The sequence below is a fragment of the Lutra lutra genome, chromosome 8, assembly GCF_902655055.1.
Source record: "Lutra lutra chromosome 8, mLutLut1.2, whole genome shotgun sequence".
Classification (NCBI taxonomy): domain Eukaryota; kingdom Metazoa; phylum Chordata; class Mammalia; order Carnivora; family Mustelidae; genus Lutra; species Lutra lutra.
The window spans coordinates 139120553-139140706 of record NC_062285.1 but is presented as its reverse complement, the minus strand read 5'-3'; positions in this window follow the sequence as shown (position 1 = coordinate 139140706).

Sequence of the window (20154 nt, the reverse complement as noted above, 5' to 3'; positions counted from 1 at the left end):
GCCTCCTGCACCATAGAAACCATGAGATCATAAATGCATGTTGTTTTAAGCCACTGATACTGTGATAGTTAATGCAGTAACACACAACCAAGACACAAGGCAAACATCATATGACAAGTAGTAATACTAGGAAGACATATTGATGTTATCAAGAACCTACCATGCACCAAGGACCATCTTAAGGGCTTCATGTGCATTGTCTCACTTATTCCTGACACTCGCCATAACCATCTGTGGTTACCACGCAGAGATGAAGAAAACAAGCTCAGAAAGACACACCAGAGCAAGGCCCAAATCCCGGAGCCTGGCTGTGTGCTAAGAACTGGCTGGAGAGAGGGGAGGGAGCCTGGGGTGACCAGCCAGTTCCCATTCCCCCCCACCCCGAGATCCATCCTCTCTCCCCCTTGAGCACAGACACCCTTTGTCTTGTCACACAAGTGATCCTATGGACACAAATGCACCTGCACCATCATTCTGCAGACATATTTCCCAGAAATATAATATCAATTTTACCTGCACTTTTAATAAGCATTTAATTCCTTCAATTGTCTGGTGGTCCATTTGCAGGGGAAACGGAACAACCTGATCATTTCTCACTTCACCTGCCGTCCGGGAAATAGATTCAATTAGAAAAATCTATTGCTAATTTGAAAGCTCTGATTCTACAATTTCCTACAGGGAAGACATGTAAATTGCGTGTTATTTAACACCCTTTCGTGGCAGGTGAGTTCCGTGGGGGGCAATTATCATCCACTCTCCACTCTTCTTAGAGATTCCTGACAAGGCAGGGAAGAGGGAGGAGGGAGAAGGAGGAGGAAGGAGAAGAGGAAAATATTTTGAAGGCTGGTCGCTAAGTGGCTTTAGGATCCCTGGAATTGGAAGGGCCTGGCTATGGGGGGCTGGTTTAGTGCCACGTACCTGCCCATCCCTGGGACGCTGACTGTCACAGAGGTCAGAGCCCCCAAGTCCTCTGCCCTTTCCCTCACCACTGGTAGCTAGAAAATTGTGGGGGATGGGGAGGCTGTCAGGACACCCACCTCTGCTCTCCAGCTTTTCTGCCACTGGCAATGTGACACGGAGGTGTCCCTTTGTCCTTCCGGCCCTGGCCCCCATTTGTAAAATGAGGAAATCGTAATACTCTCCCACTGAGCTTTGGGAGCCCCAAACACAATGTTGAGCATAAAATAAAAAGCGGGGGGGGGGGGGGAGGGTGCTTTGCAAACTGTCCGCAGGATTGGGAGTCAGGCCCTGAAGCACCAGCTCCGGGTCAAATTTCCAACCTGCTCCCCACTCCCACAGCTGCCAAGAAGATCTTTCTCGAGTCAAACCCAAGTCTGTCTGGCTAAAAAGGGGTTTTTTGAGAGAAGACCATTTCTTCCCACACAGTCGGGGCTCTGCGCTTGCGTGCACACACTCACACACTCACACCCATGCACACATACCGCACAAACACACGCAGGTCTGGATAGTTGCCTCGGGAGGAGTGCTCAGAAGCCAGGGCCACAGGGGCCTCTAGGTAGGGAGCTGGGAGGGAGGGGAACAGAGAGACCGAGTTCTTACTTAATGCCCTTTTGTACTGCTTCATTTCTTTGCTCTCTTCCTTTTTCTCGCTCTCCTTACCTCCCTCCCACATTACCTATTCAAAAACAAGATTTTATATACTTACACATCTGTTCATTGTTAACAAATGAAACACTAGACCCAGGGATCCTCCCCCCTTCCACCGGCCAGGGCCCTCCTTTCTGGCTTCCCCAGCCTCTCTCCTGCCCTCAGGTCCCATGTGAGCACCTTCCCCAGACAAATGCCAGGCAGGCTCCGAGTAAGAGTCACTCCCACGTGCAGCTGCCCCTCGACTAGGCCTTGAAGAGGAGCAGAAGTCCGCTGCGCCGTCGGGAAGCTGTGAGCACACGTGCCCTGCAACCCTGGGATGGGACGCCCCAACTACAGCCCAGGGCGACCACGGGGCGCCCACCGCCAGGCCGGCGGGGACGAGCGCCACCTGCCGGGCGCAGGGGAGACGTGCACCGGCTTTGGTCCTTGCCCCTGAGCCCACGCTCAGGACTCTGATGCCCTAGGCAGGTGTGTCCTGAGGGGGCCCGAGTGGGGAGCGGGGTGGGGAGCGCAGCCTCCTCCTTGCCAGAAGTTTCTCACAACAGCTATTTCAAGTGCCTTTCACAGATGTGACGTTTTTACATGTCAGAGGTGTGTCACTCTATAGGTGTGTCAATCACCAAATGCTAGGCACTGCTGACACGGTGACCAACAAGATCACCACGGTCCCCGTACGCCCTGCAGGCAGGGAGCTGTGCTCTTCTCCCATCTAAAGGGATGAGCAGGGGCGCCTGGGTGGCTCAGTCAGTTAAGTGTCTGCCTTTGGCTCAGGTCACGACCCCAGAGTTCCAGGATCGAGCCCTGCTTTGGGCTCCCTGATGAGCGGGGAGTCCTCTCCCTCTCCCTCCACTTGTGCTCTCTCTCTCTCTTGCGCTATCAAATAATTTTTTAAAACATAAAGGGATAATCAGACAGAATGTAAAGTCCCCAAACATGGTCCCCCAGAGACCAGCTACCGCTCTGCCCACCCCATCCCATTTTCATCGCATGAGCCCACCCCAGAGTGGCGGTCCCTGGGCCAGCTGGGACTCGCCGTCTCCTCCCCGGCCTGTTTCCTCTTCTGCCTAGCAAGGGATCAGGCTGGACATTCTCAAGACCTAGGCTGACCAGAGTGTTACAATCCCCCACCTCCCTTCGTCAGTGAGTGCAGAGACGTACAGACCCCCTTAGCAGGGCTGGGCGTCCTCAGTTTCCCCAAGGTGGCCCATCTTTGGGAGACCAAAGCCAAAATGATTTGGACTGTAAAGGCAAACCTGGCTGCCGCTGCCGGGACAGCTCTGCCTCCCTTTGGGACAGTGATGCAACCCTAGGGCACCAGCAGGGCTCCTTAGACCAGACCTCCAGGTGGAGCCCCTTCCCTCTCTGAGTTGTGGCCACAGACCCTCCCAGAGCGGGCATCCCAAGCCCCCTAGTGGGCAAGTTAATGCACTTTAGGTTGGAATCCACCTAACTTGTCCATTCACGTCCAGTCTCATCTCTGGTGAAATGAGGATGACGGTGGCGCGTGTCCCCCAGGTGGTGGGAGGGTCGGATTTCTACAAAGAGGGCGGGGCAGGGGGGGCATGGTTAGCGCTCAGGGGAGCCAACCCTGACGGGGAATGCTGCCCAGGGCGACCTCCCAGCGTCACACTGCTCTGGGCTGGAGCTGGATTTAAGCGGGCAGCTCTGGAATAGAGCCTGGTCTAGGGGACTGTCAGCGTCCACTGGGCAAGAGAGGAGCCTGGACCCTGGGCGCTGGGTCCTTGTGGAAAGTCCACACCCCTTTATCCCCATCACAGCCGGCACCTCCCCGCCGTGGCCACAGGGGGGCAGCAGCATCCCGGCCATCACGGGCCTCTCCGTGAGCGTGTCTGTTCCCCGCTGAGCTCAGCCTGGAACTGGGAGGCTGGCGGGAGGAAGGGGTCGGGTCGTGGCAGGACCAGGCACAGAGGGAGAAGTCTATGGTTTTATTCAACCTACACAGAGTTTTTCCAAAATTATAATTGGCTGCCAGCATTTAAAAACCAGCTTTCATACCCAAATTCAGATTTCTAGCCTTTTTTGGAAAAAAAAAATAAATCTGGCAACACAGGGTGCCCAGCCTACCTGCCTGAAGTGACAAGCTGGGCTGGACATCTCTGTCCCTTTTGGCACCACTGTCCTCCCTCCCCTCCCCACACACGTACACTCATTCCTGTGGCCCTTGAGTTTTAGGAGGCACTTGCGTTTGAGACAACTGGGGGCTCCCCAGCAGTGATGTCCTATACGGCAGCTTTCTCAACCTTGCTAGTGACATTATGGGTCAGATCATTCTTTATTGTCTGAGGGCTGTCCCAAGCTTTTTTTTTTTTTTTTTTTTTTTTTTTTGAGGATAAAACATTCTTATTTAATGTGGAGTATTTGTAGGAAGATCTGAGTGATTTTTTTTAAATTTTTTTATTTTTTTCAGCATAACAGTATTCATTATTTTTGCACCACACCCAGTGCTCCATGCAATCCGTGCCCTCTACAATACCCACCACCTGGTGCCCCCAACCTCCCACCCCCCACCCCTTCAAAATTCTCAGATCGTTTTTCAGAGTCCATAGTCTCTCATGGTTCACCTCCCCTTCCAATTTCCCTCAACTCCCTTCTCCTCTCCATCTCCCCTTGTCCTCCATGCTATTTGTTATGCTCCACAAATAAGTGAAACCATATGATAATTGACTCTCTCTGCTTGACTTATTTCACTCAGCATAATCTCTTCCAGTCCCGTCCATGTTGCTACAAAACTTGGGGATTCATCCTTTTTCTTTTTTTTTTTTTTTTTTTACAGCTTTATAAACATATATTTTTATCCCCAGGGGTACAGGTCTGCGAATCGCCAGGTTTACACACTTCACAACACTCACCATAGCACATACCCTCCTCGATATCCATAACCCCACCCCCTCTCCCAACCCCCTCCCCCCATCAACCCTCAGTTTGTTTTGTGAGATTAAGAGTCACTTATGGTTTGTCTCCCTCCCAATCCCATCTTGTTTCATTTACTCTTCTCCTACCCCCTCGACCCCCCATGTTACATCTCCTCTCCCTCATATCAGGGAGATCATATGATAGTTGTCTTTCTCCGATTGACTTATTTCGCTAAGCATGATACCCTCTAGTTCCATCCACGTCGTCGCAAATGGCAAGATTTCATTTCTTTTGATGGCTGCATAGTATTCCATTGTGTATATATACCACATCTTCTTTATCCATTCGTCTGTAGATGGACATCTAGGTTCTTTCCATAGTTTGGCTATTGTAGACATTGCTGCTATAAACATTCGGGTGCATGTGCCCCTTCGGATCACTATGTTTGTATCTTTAGGGTAAATACCCAGCAGTGCTATTGCAGGGTCATAGGGTAGTTCTATTTTCAACATTTTGAGGAACCTCCATGCTGTTTTCCAGAGTGGTTGCACCAGCTTGCATTCCCACCAACAGTGTAGGAGGGTTCCCCTTTCTCCGCATCCTCGCCAGCATCTGTCATTTCCTGACTTGTTAATTTTAGCCATTCTGACTGGTGTGAGGTGATATCTCATGGTGGTTTTGATTTGTATTTCCCTGATGCCGAGTGATATGGAGCACTTTTTCATGTGTCTGTTGGCCATCTGGATGTCTTCTTTGCAGAAATGTCTGTTCATGTCCTCTGCCCATTTCTTGATTGGATTATTTGTTCTTTGGGTGTTGAGTTTGCTAAGTTCTTTATAGATTTTGGACACTAGCCCTTTATCTGATATGTCATTTGCAAATATCTTCTCCCATTCTGTCAGTTGTTTTTTTAACTGTTTTTTTAACTGTTTCCTTTGCTGTGCAAAAGCTTTTGATCTTGATAAAATCCCAAAAGTTCATTTTTGCCCTTGCTTCCCTTGCCTTTGGTGATGTTCCTAGGAAGATGTTGCTGCGGCTGACGTCGAAGAGGTTGCTGCCTGTGTTCTCCTCGAGGATTTTGATGGATTCCTTTCTCACATTGAGATCCTTCATCCATTTTGAGTCTATTTTCGTGTGTGGTGTAAGGAAATGATCCAATTTCATTTTTATGCATGTGGCTGTCCAATTTTCCCAACACCATTTATTGAAGAGGCTGTCTTTGTTCCATTGGATATTCTTTCCTGCTTTGTCGAAGATGAGTTGACCATAGAGTTGAGGGTCCATTTCTGGGCTCTCTATTCTGTTCCATTGATCTATGTGTCTGTTTTTGTGCCAGTACCATGCTGTCTTGATGATGACAGCTTTGTAATAGAGCTTGAAGTCCGGAATTGTGATGCCACGAACTTTGGCTTTCTTTTTCAATATTCCTTTGGCTATTCGAGGTCTTTTCTGGTTCCATATAAATTTTAAGATTATTTGTTCCATTTCTTTGAAAAAAATGGATGGTACTTTGATAGGAATTGCATTAAATGTGTAGATTGCTTTAGGTAGCATAGACATTTTCACAATATTTATTCTTCCAATCCAGGAGCATGGAACATTTTTCCATTTCTTTGTGTCTTCCTCAATTTCTTTCATGAGTACTTTATAGTTTTCTGAGTATAGATTCTTAGTCTCTTTGGTTAGGTTTATTCCTAGGTATCTTATAGTTTTGGGTGCAATTGTAAATGGGATGGACTCCTTAATTTCTCTTTCTTCTGTCTTGTTGTTGGTGTAGAGAAATGCAACTGATTTCTGTGCATTGATTTTATATCCTGACACTTTACTGAATTCCTGTACAAGTTCTAGCAGTTTTGGAGTGGAGTCTTTTGGGTTTTCCACATAGAGTATCATATCATCTGCGAAGAGTGATAGTTTGACTTCTTCTTTGCCGATTTGGATGCCTTTAATTTCCTTTTGTTGTCTGATTGCTGAGGCTAGGACTTCTAGTACTATGTTGAATAGCAGTGGTGATAACGGACATCCCTGCCGTGTTCCTGACCTTAGCGGAAAAGCTTTCAGTTTTTCTCCATTGAGAATGATATTTGCGGTGGGTTTTTCATAGATGGCTTTGATAATATTGAGGTATGTGCCGTCTATCCCTACACTTTGAAGAGTTTTGATCAGGAAGGGATGCTGTACTTTGTCAAATGCTTTTTCAGCATCTATGGAGAGTATCATATGGTTCTTGTTCTTTCTTTTATTAATGTGTTGTATCACATTGATTGATTTGCGGATGTTGAACCAGCCTTGCAGCCCTGGAATAAATCCCACTTGGTCCTGGTGAATAATCCTTTTAACGTACTGTTGAATCCTATTGGCTAGTATTTTGGTGAGAATTTTTGCATCTGTGTTCATCAAGGATATTGGTCTGTAGTTCTCTTTTTTGTTGGGATCCTTGTCTGGTTTTGGGATCAAGGTGATGCTGGCCTCATAAAATGAGTTTGGAAGTTTTCCTTCTATTGCTATTTTTTGGAACAGTTTCAGGAGAATAGGAATTAGTTCTTCTTTAAATGTTTGGTAGAATTCCCCCGGGAAGCCGTCTGGCCCTGGGCTTTTGTTTGTTTGGAGATTTTTGATGACTGTTTCAATCTCCTTACTGGTTATGGGTCTGTTCAGGCTTTCTATTTCTTCCTGGTTCAGTTGAGGTAGTTTATATGTCTCTAGGAATGCATCCATTTCTTCCAGATTGTCAAATTTGTTGGCGTAGAGTTGCTCATAGTATGTTCTTATAATTGTCTGTATTTCTTTGGTGTTCGTTGTGATCTCTCCTCTTTCATTCATGATTTTATTTATTTGGGTCCTCTCTCTTTTCTTTTTGATAAGTCTGGCCAGGGGTTTATCAATCTTATTAATTCTTTCAAAGAACCAGCTCCTAGTTTCGTTGATTTGTTCTATTGTTTTTTTGGTTTCTATTTCATTGATTTCTGCTCTGATCTTTATGATTTCTCTTCTCCTGCTGGGTTTAGGGTTTCTTTCTTGTTCTTTCTCCAGCTCCTTTAGGTGTAGGGTTAGGTTGTGTACCTGAGACCTTTCTTGTTTCTTGAGAAAGGCTTGTACCGCTATATATTTTCCTCTCAGGACTGCCTTTGTTGTGTCCCACAGATTCTGAACCGTTGTGTTTTCATTATCATTTGTTTCCATAAATTTTTTCAATTCTTCTTTGATTTCCTGGTTGACCCATTCATTCTTTAGAAGGATGCTGTTTAGTCTCCATGTATTTGGGTTCTTTCCAAATTTCCTCTTGTTATTGAGTTCTAGCTTTAGAGCATTGTGGTCTGAAAATATGCAGGGAATGATCCCAATCTTTTGATACCGGTTGAGACTTGATTTAGGACCAAGAATGTGATCCATTCTGGAGAATGTTCCAAGTGCACTAGAGAAGAATGTGTATTCTGTTGCTTTGGGATGAAATGTTCTGAATATATCTGTGATGTCCATCTGGTCTAGTGTGTCATTTAAGGCCTTGATTTCCTTGTTGATCTTTTGCTTGGATGATCTGTCCATTTCAGTGAGGGGAGTGTTAAAATCCCCTACTATTATTGTATTCTTGTCGATGTGTTTCTTTGATTTTGTTATTAATTGGTTTATATAGTTGGCTGCTCCCACGTTAGGGGCATAGATATTTAAAATTGTTAGATCTTCTTGTTGGACAGTTCCTTTGAGTATGATATAGTGTCCTTCCTCATCTCTTATTATAATCTTTGGCTTAAAATCTAATTGATCTGATATAAGGATTGCCACTCCTGCTTTCTTCTGATGTCCATTAGCATGGTAAATTCTTTTCCACCCCCTCACTTTAAACCTGGAGGTGTCTTCGGGTTTAAGATGAGTTTCTTGTAGGCAACATATAGATGGGTTTTGTTTTTTTATCCATTCTGATACCCTGTGTCTTTTGATTGGGGCATTTAGCCCATTAACATTCAGGGTAAGTATTGAGAGATATGAATTTAGTGCCATTGTATTGCCTGTAAGGTGACTGTTATTGTATATTGTCTCTGTTTCTTTCTGATCTACTACTTTGAGGGTCTCTCTTTGCTTAGAGGACCCCTTTCAATATTTCCTGTAGAGCTGGTTTGGTATTTGCAAATTCTTTCAGTTTTTGTTTGTCCTGGAAGCTTTTAATCTCTCCGTCTATTTTCAATGATAGCTTAGCTGGATATAGTATTCTTGGCTGCATGTTTTTCTCATTTAGTACTCTGAATATATCATGCCAGCTCTTTCTGGCCTGCCAGGTCTCTGTGGATAAGTCTGCTGCCAATCTAATATTTTTACCATTGTACGTTACAGACTTCTTTTCCCGGGCTGCTTTCAGGATCTTTTCTTTGTCACTAAGACTTGTCAATTTTACTATTAGGTGACGGGGTGTAGACCTATTCTTATTGATTTTGAGGGGGGTTCTCTGAACCTCCTGGATTTTGATGCTTGTTCCCTTTGCCATATTGGGGAAATTCTCTCCAATAATTCTCTCCAATATACCTTCTGCTCCCCTCTCTGTTTCCTCTTCTTCTGGAATCCCAATTATTCTAATGTTGTTTCGTCTTATGGTGTCACTTATCTCTTGAATTCTCCCCTCGTGGTCCAGTAGCTGTTTGTCCCTCTTTTGCTCAGCTTCTTTATTCTCTGTCATTTGGTCTTCTATATCGCTAATTCTTTCTCCTGCCTCATTTATCCTAGCAGTGAGAGCCTCCATTTTTGATTGCACCTCATTAATAGCTTTTTTGATTTCAACTTGGTTAGATTTTAGTTCTTTTATTTCTCCAGAAAGGGCTTTTATATCTCCAGAGAGGGTTGCTTTAATATCTTCCATGCCTTTTTCAAGCCCGGCTAGAACCTTGAGAATCATCATTCTGAACTCTATATCTGACATATTACCAATGTCTGTATTGATTAGGTCCCTAGCCTTTGGTATTGCCTCTTGTTCTTTTTTTTGTTGTGAATTTTTCCGCCTTGTCATTTTGTCCAGATAAGAGTTTATGAAGGAGCAAGTAAAATACTAAAAGGGTGGCAACAACCCCAGGAAAATATGCTTTAGCCAAATCAGAAGAGATCCCGAATTGTGAGGGGGGAGAAAGGGGATAAAAAGGGGTTCAGAAAGAAAGAAAAAAAAAAAGCTATTAAAAAAAAGAAAGCCGATAAAGAAAAAATATAAAAAGAGGAAAAAATATATATATATTAGATAAACTATTTAAAAAACGTTAAAAAAAGAAAACGGTAAAAGTTAAAAAAAAATTAGCAGAAGAAGAGAAAAAGAAAAAAAAATTGAAAAAGAAAAAAAAATTAAATTAACTGCAAGGCTAAAAAATCATGGGGAGAAAGCCATGAGTTCCGTGCTTTGCTTTCTTCGCCTCTGGAATTCCGCCGCTCTCCTTGGTAGGTGAACTTGGTCCTGGCTGGGTTTCCCGTAGATCTTCTGGGGGAGGGGCCCGTTGTAGTGATTCTCAAGCGTCTTTGCCCCAGGCGGAGTTGCACCGCCCTTACCTGGGGCCGCGCTGAGTCATCCGCTCGGGTTCGCTTTCGGGAGCTTTTGTTCCCTGAGCGCTTTCCGTAGAGTCCGGAGGACGGGAATAAAGATGGCGGCCTCCTGGTCTCCGGCCCGGAGGAGCCGAGAGCCTGGGGCCCCACTCCTCAGTGCGCCCTCAGAGAACAGCGCCCAATGACTCCCGTCACCCTGGCCTCCCGCCGCGCTCCGAGCTGACCGAGCCTGCGACCGGTTCAAGGCAACCCCGAGCTGAGAGTCACTCCTCGGCTCTGTCTCTGCAGCCGGCTTCCCCGTTCTAATACCGGTAAGCTCTGCGACACTGAGACACCCCCGATCCTTCTGCGACCCTGCGGGAGCTGAGGCCGCGCTGACCCCGCCTGGGCTTCACCCCAGTTAAGCCTCTGGAGCGATGTCCCTCAGCGGAACAGACTTTTAAAAGTCCTGATTTTGCTCCGTTGCTCCGCCGCTCGCCGGGAGCCGGCCCCTCCGCCCGCGGTCTATCTTCCCGTCGCTTTGGATTCACTTCTCCGCCAGTCCTACCTTTCAGATAGTGGTTGATTTTCTGTTTCTAGAATTGCTGTTCTTCTTCTCTTCAATCTCCCGTTGGATTTGTAGGTGTTTGCAATCTTTAGATAAGCTATTTAGCTGATCTCCTGCTACCCGAAGTAGTCTCAGCCTGCTACTTCTCCGCCATCTTGACTCCTCCCCCTTTTTTTTTTTAAGATTTTATTTATTTATTTGACAGAGATCACAAGTAGGCAGAGAAGCAGGCAGAGAGAGATAGGAGGAAGCAGGCTCTCCGCCGAGCAGAGAGCCCGATGCGGGGCTCGATCCCAGGACCCTGGGATCATGACCTGAGCCGAAGGCAGAGGCTTTAACCCACTGAGCCACCCAGGCGTCCCTTGTCCCAAGCTTTAAAGGATGGTCAGCAACACCCCCAAGTACATAAACACAGACTCTGGGACAGCAGATGAGGGGACCTCCAAGAGCAGGGGACATCTGACCCTCTGGTCCCTAGGATCCCCCCTCACGGTGAGCTGTGAGCCCATAAGGGAAGTTGTGGGAGGGGTGCTCACATCAGTCTGAAGCTTTCACAAGGCCTTCTGGGTCTGGGGCGTGCAACCCCAATGAGGCAGCCCAGGCTCCAGACATCACACCCTCTGCCCGGCCTTTAGACAACACAGACCGTTCGCACCGTGGGGTCTGGCTGGGATGGCAGGACAATCAGGGACTGATCCTTGATCCACCGAGTGTTCAAATTTTCATTTTGTGGAAGAAGTGGAAGCCTGGTGGGTGTCTCTGTCTCCATGATGATGAGTAGATTGGAGAAGGCTGCCGTGACTTGTCCAAGGTCTCACGTCGGGGTAAGGTAAGAACAGAGCCAAGACTGGGAGACCATATTGGTTCCTGTCCCTCATTTCTAAAGTCCCACCATCGTCCTGAGAGAGCTGGGTTGCTTGCTACCAAGACCCACCAATAATCACCTCCGGGGTGTCCCACAGCCTATCATAGACGCAACCTATCCAAAGCCCCTCTCCTGTCTCCCCCCTTGGCGAGTAGCCCCATTGCACAGAGTCCCTCAAACCTGGAACTCAACTTTTCTGTGTCCCTCTAACCCCACACCCAGACTCTCACCATGCCCTGTCAACTCTCTCCAGGCCCACCTTTCAGGATGACGGGTGTCATCCTGTCCCTTTGGAACGCACACCAGCCATGCCACTCCCTGCCACATCTCTGAGGTCAGGCCCCCATATCACCTTCGATCGAGCATTGGGTTGCCCTCATGGGCTCCTGACAGCATGGGAGAGACAGCTGGGCAGAGCAGGCTGCCTATTTGAAGAAAAAAATCAGAGGCAACCTCCTTCATGGGAGAGAAGGCAAATTCTAGGGGTTGGTGTATAGCCACCGTGGGTTTGCATGCCATTTCTTACACTTGGGTCACGATGCCCTTCTTTGACACCTGTCTGGTCACTACAGTCTTTGGAGCCCTCGGGGTGGAGCAGTCACAGAGGAGAGTTACTTGGGTTTCCTCTCCAGTCCCTAGTAGGGGGTGTGGGCATAGTTCCATCCCCAACCTGATGCACGATCATGGCCACTCCCATGCACCCCCTTCTTGGTCTCCCCATCCAGTTCCCACTGCCTGGCCCCTCTGCTTCAGCCATCTGGGTGGTGGTGCCTAGTGCCACCCAGTCTGCCAATTGCAGGGACCAGCTTTGGCAAAAGGGAGATGACTCAGAGCGGGCGTGGACCTCTAGGACCTGCTTACATTTTGGAGTTCACCCCACCAAAACACGGGGCTGCCTGTTCCTGCATTTGAGGCTGGCCCCTTACAGGTGGACAGTATTTATGGTTTGGTCTAAACTCTCATGAAGAACGAAAGTGTCTGGACCATAGAGTCGATGACCATTCCAGTTCCCTGCCCACTGTCGTACCGGAGCTGTGTGAGCTCTCACCCTCTCTGCTGGGGAATCTTTCAGAATCCCAGAGCTGTATCCACTTTAATGCCACCTCTCTTTGTTATCCGTGGCGGGTAAAAGGCTGCATCTAGACTAAACCTTTGATTCCATGCTCCTCCTGCAACGGGACCTCACTCCTACTTAAAGCTCAAATCTCATTTCGTCTCTTCCCCACTCCTATACACACCTAGGAGCAGAACTGTTGGGTGACAGAGGATTTTTTTGTTGGGTCCCTTCAGCTTTTTGAGATAATGCCAAGATGTCCTCCAAAGTGACTGTACCATTATTAGTGTGTGGGAAAATTCTTATTATTCCAAATCTCTCCCAATCCGTGGTTCTGTCACAGGTCTTTTTTTTTTTTTTTTTAAGATTTTATTTATTTGTCAGAGAGAGAGGAGAGCGAGCAAGCACAGGCAGACAGAATGGCAGGCAGAGGCAGAGGGAGAAGCAGGCTCCCCACCAAACAAGGAGCCCGATGTGGGACTCGATCCCAGGACGCTGGGATCATGACCTGAGCCGAAGGCAGCTGCTTAACCAACTGAGCCACCCAGGCATCCCTGTCACAGGTCTTAAATCTTGTCGAAGTGCTGAGTGTGTAGCCATTTTCCTGGGGCTCTGATTTTCATTTGCCTAATTTCTGATGAAGTCGGTCCTCTCTTCATGTGTTTACAGGCCATCTGGGTTTCTACTTCTGTGAAATGCTGTTTATTTTTTGACCATTCTTCTATCGGATTGTTTACTGCTTACTTTTTCTTATTGGTTCCCGAGAATTCTGAGTCCATTCTGGATAATAACCCTTTGCTGGTTATTCAAGTTGTGGCATCTCCAGCTCTGTGGCTGGTCTCTGCCATCTACTGATGGACTTCTGATTTTCAAAAAATCTTAATGTAGTGAAATTTTGTCAACCCTTCCTTTACTTTTCTACTCAAAGTCATAAAGATATTCTCTTTTATTGTCCTCTAATGTAAGTTGCCTGCTATGTGTCAATATAACACATCAGATCTGGTATGGTGTGAGGAAAGGATCTACTTTTTCCATATGGATACCCATTTGTCCTGGTGCCATTTCCTCAATGATCCGAAATACCAGCTCTGCCATAAAGCAAGTTTCCACGTATGGATGATTTATTTGTCTATGAAACAACACCTTAACTGTCTCGAGGTTTATAACTTTATAATATCTCATAGAACAAGTCTCTCCCCTATTCTTCAAGAAAGTCTTGGCTACCCTTAGACCTTTTCTCTTCTACACACATTTTAAACTCAGCTTTTCAATACTATAAAAATTTCTCGGGATTTTCTTCGAAATTGCATTGAATCTGCGCGTACTAATTTGAGGAGAATTGAGTTTTTAATATATTGAGTCCTCCAATCCAAGAACAGGGTGTCTTTCTGTATTTGTGTAGATTTTCCTTAAAATCTCACTCTAGAGTTTATAATTTTCCCTATACGGAGTTCTCACATTCTTGGTTAGATTTATTCCTAGGTACTTTATATTTTTGTTAGCATTGTTAAATGGTACTCTTTCTAAATTACATTTTTTTAAAGATTTTAGTTATTTATTTGACAGACAGAGATCACAAGCAGGCAGAGAGGCAGGCAGAGAGAGAGGAAGGGAAGCAGGCTCCCCGCCGAGCAGAGAGCCCGACACGGGACTCGATCCCAGGACCCCGAGACCATGACCTGAGCCGAAGGCAGCGGCCCAACCCACTGAGCCACCCAGGCGCCCCTCTAAATTACATTTTTAACTAAAATTGGAGACATACAAAAATATAATTGACTTTTTGTGTTTTTATATATTTAACAAAATTGCTAGATGCTTGATTCTAATAATTTATTGGGAGATTTTTTGGGGGGGGGGTCTGTATAGATGATCCTACCATTTATCTATAGTATTAGTTTTATTTCTCTCTTCCCATCATTATGTCTTTTATTTATTTTTTGTTGTTGTTGTATTACAGCTCTGGCTAGAACCTAAGCACAGCATTGAAAAGAATTAGCATCATTGATTTGTTTCTGATTTTAAAGTTCATACTTTAAGACTTCGTTCGTAGGTATGATAGCATCTCTATCTATCTCTATATATCTAAATAGATATGTTTCTCTTTATCAAGTTAAGGACGTTCCTTGTAATTCCTGGCTTATATGAAATATTTATAATGAATGAATGTTGAATTGTACTGAACTTTATAATCTAATGAGATGACTGTGTTTTTTCCTTAAAACTGTTAATGCAGGGGCACCTGGGTGGCTCAGTGGGTTAAAGCCTCTGCCTTCGGCTCAGGTCATGATCCTGGGGTCCTGGGATCAAGCTCCACATCAGGTCCTCTGCTCGGCAGGGAACCTGCTTCCTCCTCTCTCTCTGCCTGCTTCTCTGCCTGCTTGTGATCTCTCTCTGTCAAATAAATAAATAAAATATTTTTTAAAAAAAACTGTTAATGCAAAGAATTACGTTAAGTAATTCCTTGACAACTAGGCAAACTTGCATTCGCAACATAAACACAATTTAATCATGACGTACTATATTTTTTCAATTATTATTGTTGAATTCACTGTGCTGATATTTCGGTTTTTTTAAAGTTTTTACTTAAGTTCCAATTAACATACAGTGTAACATTAGTTTCAGGCGTGCAGTATAGTAATTCAGCACTTCCTCCTGGTGAAACACCTGGAGCTCAGCACAAATGCACCCCTTAATCCCCATCACCTGTTTACCCCTTCCCCTCCCCCCCCACTTCTCCCTCCCCACCTCTCCCCTGTAACCATCGTTTGTTCTCTATAACTAAGTCTGTATCTTCGTTCACTGTGCTAATATGTTGGGTTTTTTTTTTTTTAAGATTTTATTTATTTATTTTACACATTGAGAGAGAGAGCACAAGTAGGCAGAGAGGCAGCCAGAGAGAGAGGGGGAAGCAGGCGGAGAGCCCAATGCAGGGCTCGATCCCAGGACCCTGAGACCATGACCTGAGCCCAAGGCAGAGGCTTAACCCACTGAGCCACCCAGGTGCCTTCACTGTGCTAATATGTTAAAAGAAGTTTTCCATCTATGTTCATGAGTAAAATTAACCAGGAATTTTTCTTTAGTATACTGTCTACCTAACGATCAGAATAAAGTACATTCAGTGGCTATGTTTCTCTACTGTGGGGTAGAAATTTGGGTAAGCTTGACATGATCTGGGCTTTGAAGATTTAGCAGAATTCACCTATGAACCCAGCTGGCACTGAAATTTTCTTTATAGGGAAGGAAGATTTTAACCTACTAATTTAATTTATTGAATAATTATAGGACCGTTCAGGTTTTCTATTACTTCTTGAGTCAATTTTGACACATTGTATTTTTCTAGGAATCCGACTGTTTCTTCAAGACATTTATGGCATAAAAGTAATTGACAATATCTTTACATTATCCATGTAGTCTGTGCTGAATCTATAATGATGTTTCTTCTTTCATGCCTGGTATTATGCATCTGTGCTCTTTTAATCAATCTTGTAAGAGATCTAATATCTTAATCTTCTCCAAGAATCGTCTTTTGCTTCCAGTCATCCCACTCTCCATGTTTGTTTTCTATTTCATTAATTTCTGTTCTTGTCCTAATTATCTGATTCCTTTGGGTTTGACTGTTCTCTAACTTTTGGATATTCAGCGCATTAATTCCGACCATCTCTTTTTTTGCCAATGCAAACGGTCCGAGTTCTGAAGTCTCTAAGTACTGCTTCAGTTACATTTCATAAGGCTTAACACAAATATTTTTGTTATTGGTCAGTACTAAGTATTTTCTAATTTTGGTTATGAGTTCTTTTTCAGCCTGCGAGTCTGTTTTAGGTGTCTGTTTTCAAGTTCCCAGAAGTCTGAGCTTTTTTTAGTTATCTTTTTGGTTGTCTGCTTCTGAGTTTTTTGGATTGTGATCAGAGAATACAGTCCATGTACAAACTGGGCTGGATTCTGTGATTACTGCCCAGGTGTCCCTGAGGGAGAGAACGACTTACTCCCCCAGCTGCTGGGGAGCTCCCACAAGGTGGCCCTTCACAGTCAGCCTCTGGGAATTGCCTGGGCTGAAGAAATGACCTTGCCCAAACAAGGCGGTGCCTTGTTCCAAGGGCAGCTGTGATGAGAACACAGCCAATCTGATACTCAGGCATTTAACAGTGTGACCACCCTGCTCTCACCCAGAGTCTGGACATTCAGAGAAAGACTGGGGCTGCCTCAGTTCCCACCTTGCTTCCCCCCGGGGCATCTTTTTAAAATTACCACTCAGAGCTGAGCCTGGGAATCCTAGTGACCTCTGCCCTAACCATCTTATAGATAATAGGGGCTTGCTACCCCCTTTCTGTCTCCTGTTTTCTGTAGATCTGGGACGGAGGGCTTCCCTTCCCCGGCTCATTGTGCTCCCATTCTGAGACTGGTAAGTAACAAATCTTGTGACTCTACTTCCTTTGTGTGGGTGCCCTGAAACTGCACCTTCAATCAGAACGACCCCTGGGTTTCCACTTCCCCAGAGTAGGAGCTCAGATGCCACTGAAGTTGCCTCCTGACCCCGGGTGGGCAGCTAGTGTCTCTTCATTCAGCAGGCCGTAATCTACATGTTCTCAATGCAACACACCAGCTCTGGGTTTCCAACATAGCGGCCCGCTTCTAAGTCAGGGGGCTCTTACCCCACCTGAGGACCCCTCCGAAGGACAGCCCCACTGCAGACCTCTCCCCAGAGCTGGCTAAGACTGCTGTTGCATTTCAGCTCAGCATCTCCTGCTTCCCAGCCTGCTTCCTTCCCTCCCTCTCACTGCTGCCAGGACCAGGACCGTTCCCCCACAAACTTCTGACTCCCCAATCTCCATGTCAGACTGGGAAATCCAGTCTACAACCCTAATCTTTGAAATGTGTTGAGGTCAGCTGTATTGTCCGGCGTGTTTTCTGAATGTTCCCTGCGAGCCTGAGAAGCCTGTGTTTGGGATTCCATAATCTACATCTGTTCACATTAAACCCACAGTTGTATTCTTCAGACTTTCTGCATCTCCACTGAGATGGCCTAAAGATATCCCAGCATGAAGGTGGGTGTGTCCCTACTTCTTATTGTTTGCGTTTTTGTTCCTATTTCATGCAGCTGTGATGGTAGTCCCATGTGAATTAAGCACTGTTACAGCTGCCGGGTCAATCTGAACCTTGAATCATTATGTAGTACCATCTTACCTCTAATAATGCTCTTCTCTCCAGAAGTCTACTTTTACCTTTTTTTCTAAAGATTTTATCTATTTACTTATTTATTTATTTGAGAGAGAGAGACAGAGAACAGGGGGAGGAGCAGAGGGAGAGGGACAGCAGACTCCACACTGAGCTCAGAACCCAATGCGGGGCTCGATCCCACAACCCTGAGATCATGACCTGAGCCGAAATCAACAGCCAGATGCTCAGCCGACTGAGCCACCAGACACCCAACTCTACTTTTGAGTACAAAGCCACAGCAACTTTTTTTGAGTTAGTATTTGTTTCGGATATTTCTTCTGTACTTGGACCTTCAACAGCTCTGGGTCCCCAAGGTTGAGTCCTGTCACTTAGAAACAGAACATGACCTAGATATTTTACAAACCCAGTCTGACCATCATTTCTTAGCTGAAGAGTTTAGTCTTTTGATGTATATTACTGATAATATAAATCTAGATTAATTTCTATGGTCTCATAATATTTTCTCTATTCATTCTAATGTTCCTTGTCCCCAGCCCCCTTCCTCGCCTTCCTGCCAATCATTTGCAATTTTTATCTTATTTTTCTTTTTTTAAAAGATTTTATTTATTTATTTGACAGAGAGAGAGATCACAAGTAGGCAGAGAGACAGGCAGAAAGAGAGAGAAGCAGGCTCCCTGCTGAGCAGAAAGTCTGATGTGGGGCTCAATCCCAGGACCCTGAGATCATGACCTGAGCCAAAGGCAGAGGCTTTAACTCACTGAGCTATCCAGGCGCCCCTTATCTTATTTTTCTAATGCTCATTTTCTTTCTCTTTAAAAATTATACATCCAATGACTAATTTTTATGCTTCCCCTAGCTATTTTAACACGGAGCAGTTAACTAACAAAGTCTAAATTTAATCAGTATAGCTGCCCTCCTGCCAAATAATGGAAGGGATTTGAAAACTTTAACTTTGACCACTTCCTCCAAAATTATACGGTATCAACCAGTATTTTAGTACTAGCCTGTTTTTCCCTCCCATAAATTAGACCTTATTATTGTGGAGTCATACCATCCATATTTTTCTTAGTTTCCCTCCAAATATTTGCCAATATCTTTGCTCATTTTTCCTTTTGTATCTGGCCTTTCCTCTGTAATAATTTTTATTCTGCCTGGAGTCCATTACATTTAGAATTTTCTCTTGGAAGTATCCTTCAGTGATAAAATCTCACAGCTCTTACTTGTTGGAATATGTCTTTATTGTATTCTTATTCCCAAAGGCCAGTAAAGAGCTCTAACATGATGGTTATTCTTTTTCTCAGCACATTGAAGATACAATTCCACTGTCTCCTGGGTTCCATTGATGACAGTGAGAAATCAGCTGTAAACCTAACAATTGATCCTTTTGGGAGACTCTTGTTTTCTCTGTTGCTTTTAACATCTTCCCTTTTTTCCTCAAAATGCCCCAAATTTACTGTTGTGTGTCTACATATGAATTTCTCTTTATTTACCTTACTTGGAATTCAGTGGACTTCTGGATCTGAGGTTTGGTATCTACACCATTTCCACCAAGTTATCAGGCACTATCTCCATGACCATCTGCTCCGCTATTGTACAATCTCCTAGAACTCTGAAGAGATGTACATCGGGCCCTCTCTCTTCTTCTGGATAGTCCCCTTGGCTCCACTAGTGGACTGATCCTCTTTTTGGCTGTATCTCATCTGCTTTTCAATCTGTCTGCTGAGTTTCAAATTCCAAGCATTCTATTTCTCATCTCTGTAAGTTTTCTTTGGTTCTTTTTCCAAATCTGGCTGTGCATTACAGTCTCTTATTCCCAGCTCATATTTTCAAACTTCTCTTTTATTTCTTTAAGGACACAGAAATAGTTCTTTTAAATTGGTGTGTAGTTTTCACATGCTAATTTCAAATCTAAAGGCTTTAAGTCTCTATTTCTACTGTCTCTTGTTTCTTCTGGGTGTTTTTGTCGCCTTGGGAAGTCTCCTGTTTTTCACTGAGAGCTGTTCCTTTCCTTTGGAGCCTTAATTTGTGGATATTCTCTAAGGTTGACTTGTCGTTGAATTCCTCAAGAGAGTTTTAGGGCACGTCCCCACCCATTGACTGGAGGCACCACCAGGCAGGGTCACCTCAAGTGAAATTCTCTGCTTGGGTTTGTTCAAACCACACAAGTTGCATGAATTCAAACTGGAAGTCACGGGAGGGCCAGTTTGTGATTACAAATTCTCAAGAGAGCTATTTTTTTCTCTCAACCCAAGGTCAAGGTCAGCAGAGGTAGTTTTCCTTTCCATCCTGTCTGCAGGATGAAGTTTCTTGTACATTCTTTCCTATGTTTTGGATGTAGCCTTTCTGGACTCCAGCTCTGAGGGGTCTCCTGGTGGACCCTCCTCCTGGGTGGTGCTCGGTGTTTACCTCCTGTTCCTTGCACCTCACACAGCCAACCTCGCTTCATTTTGGAGATTTATGATTTACTTACTTTCCTATCAATTCAGCAATGTTTTTTTAAAAAGAAAAAGGAAA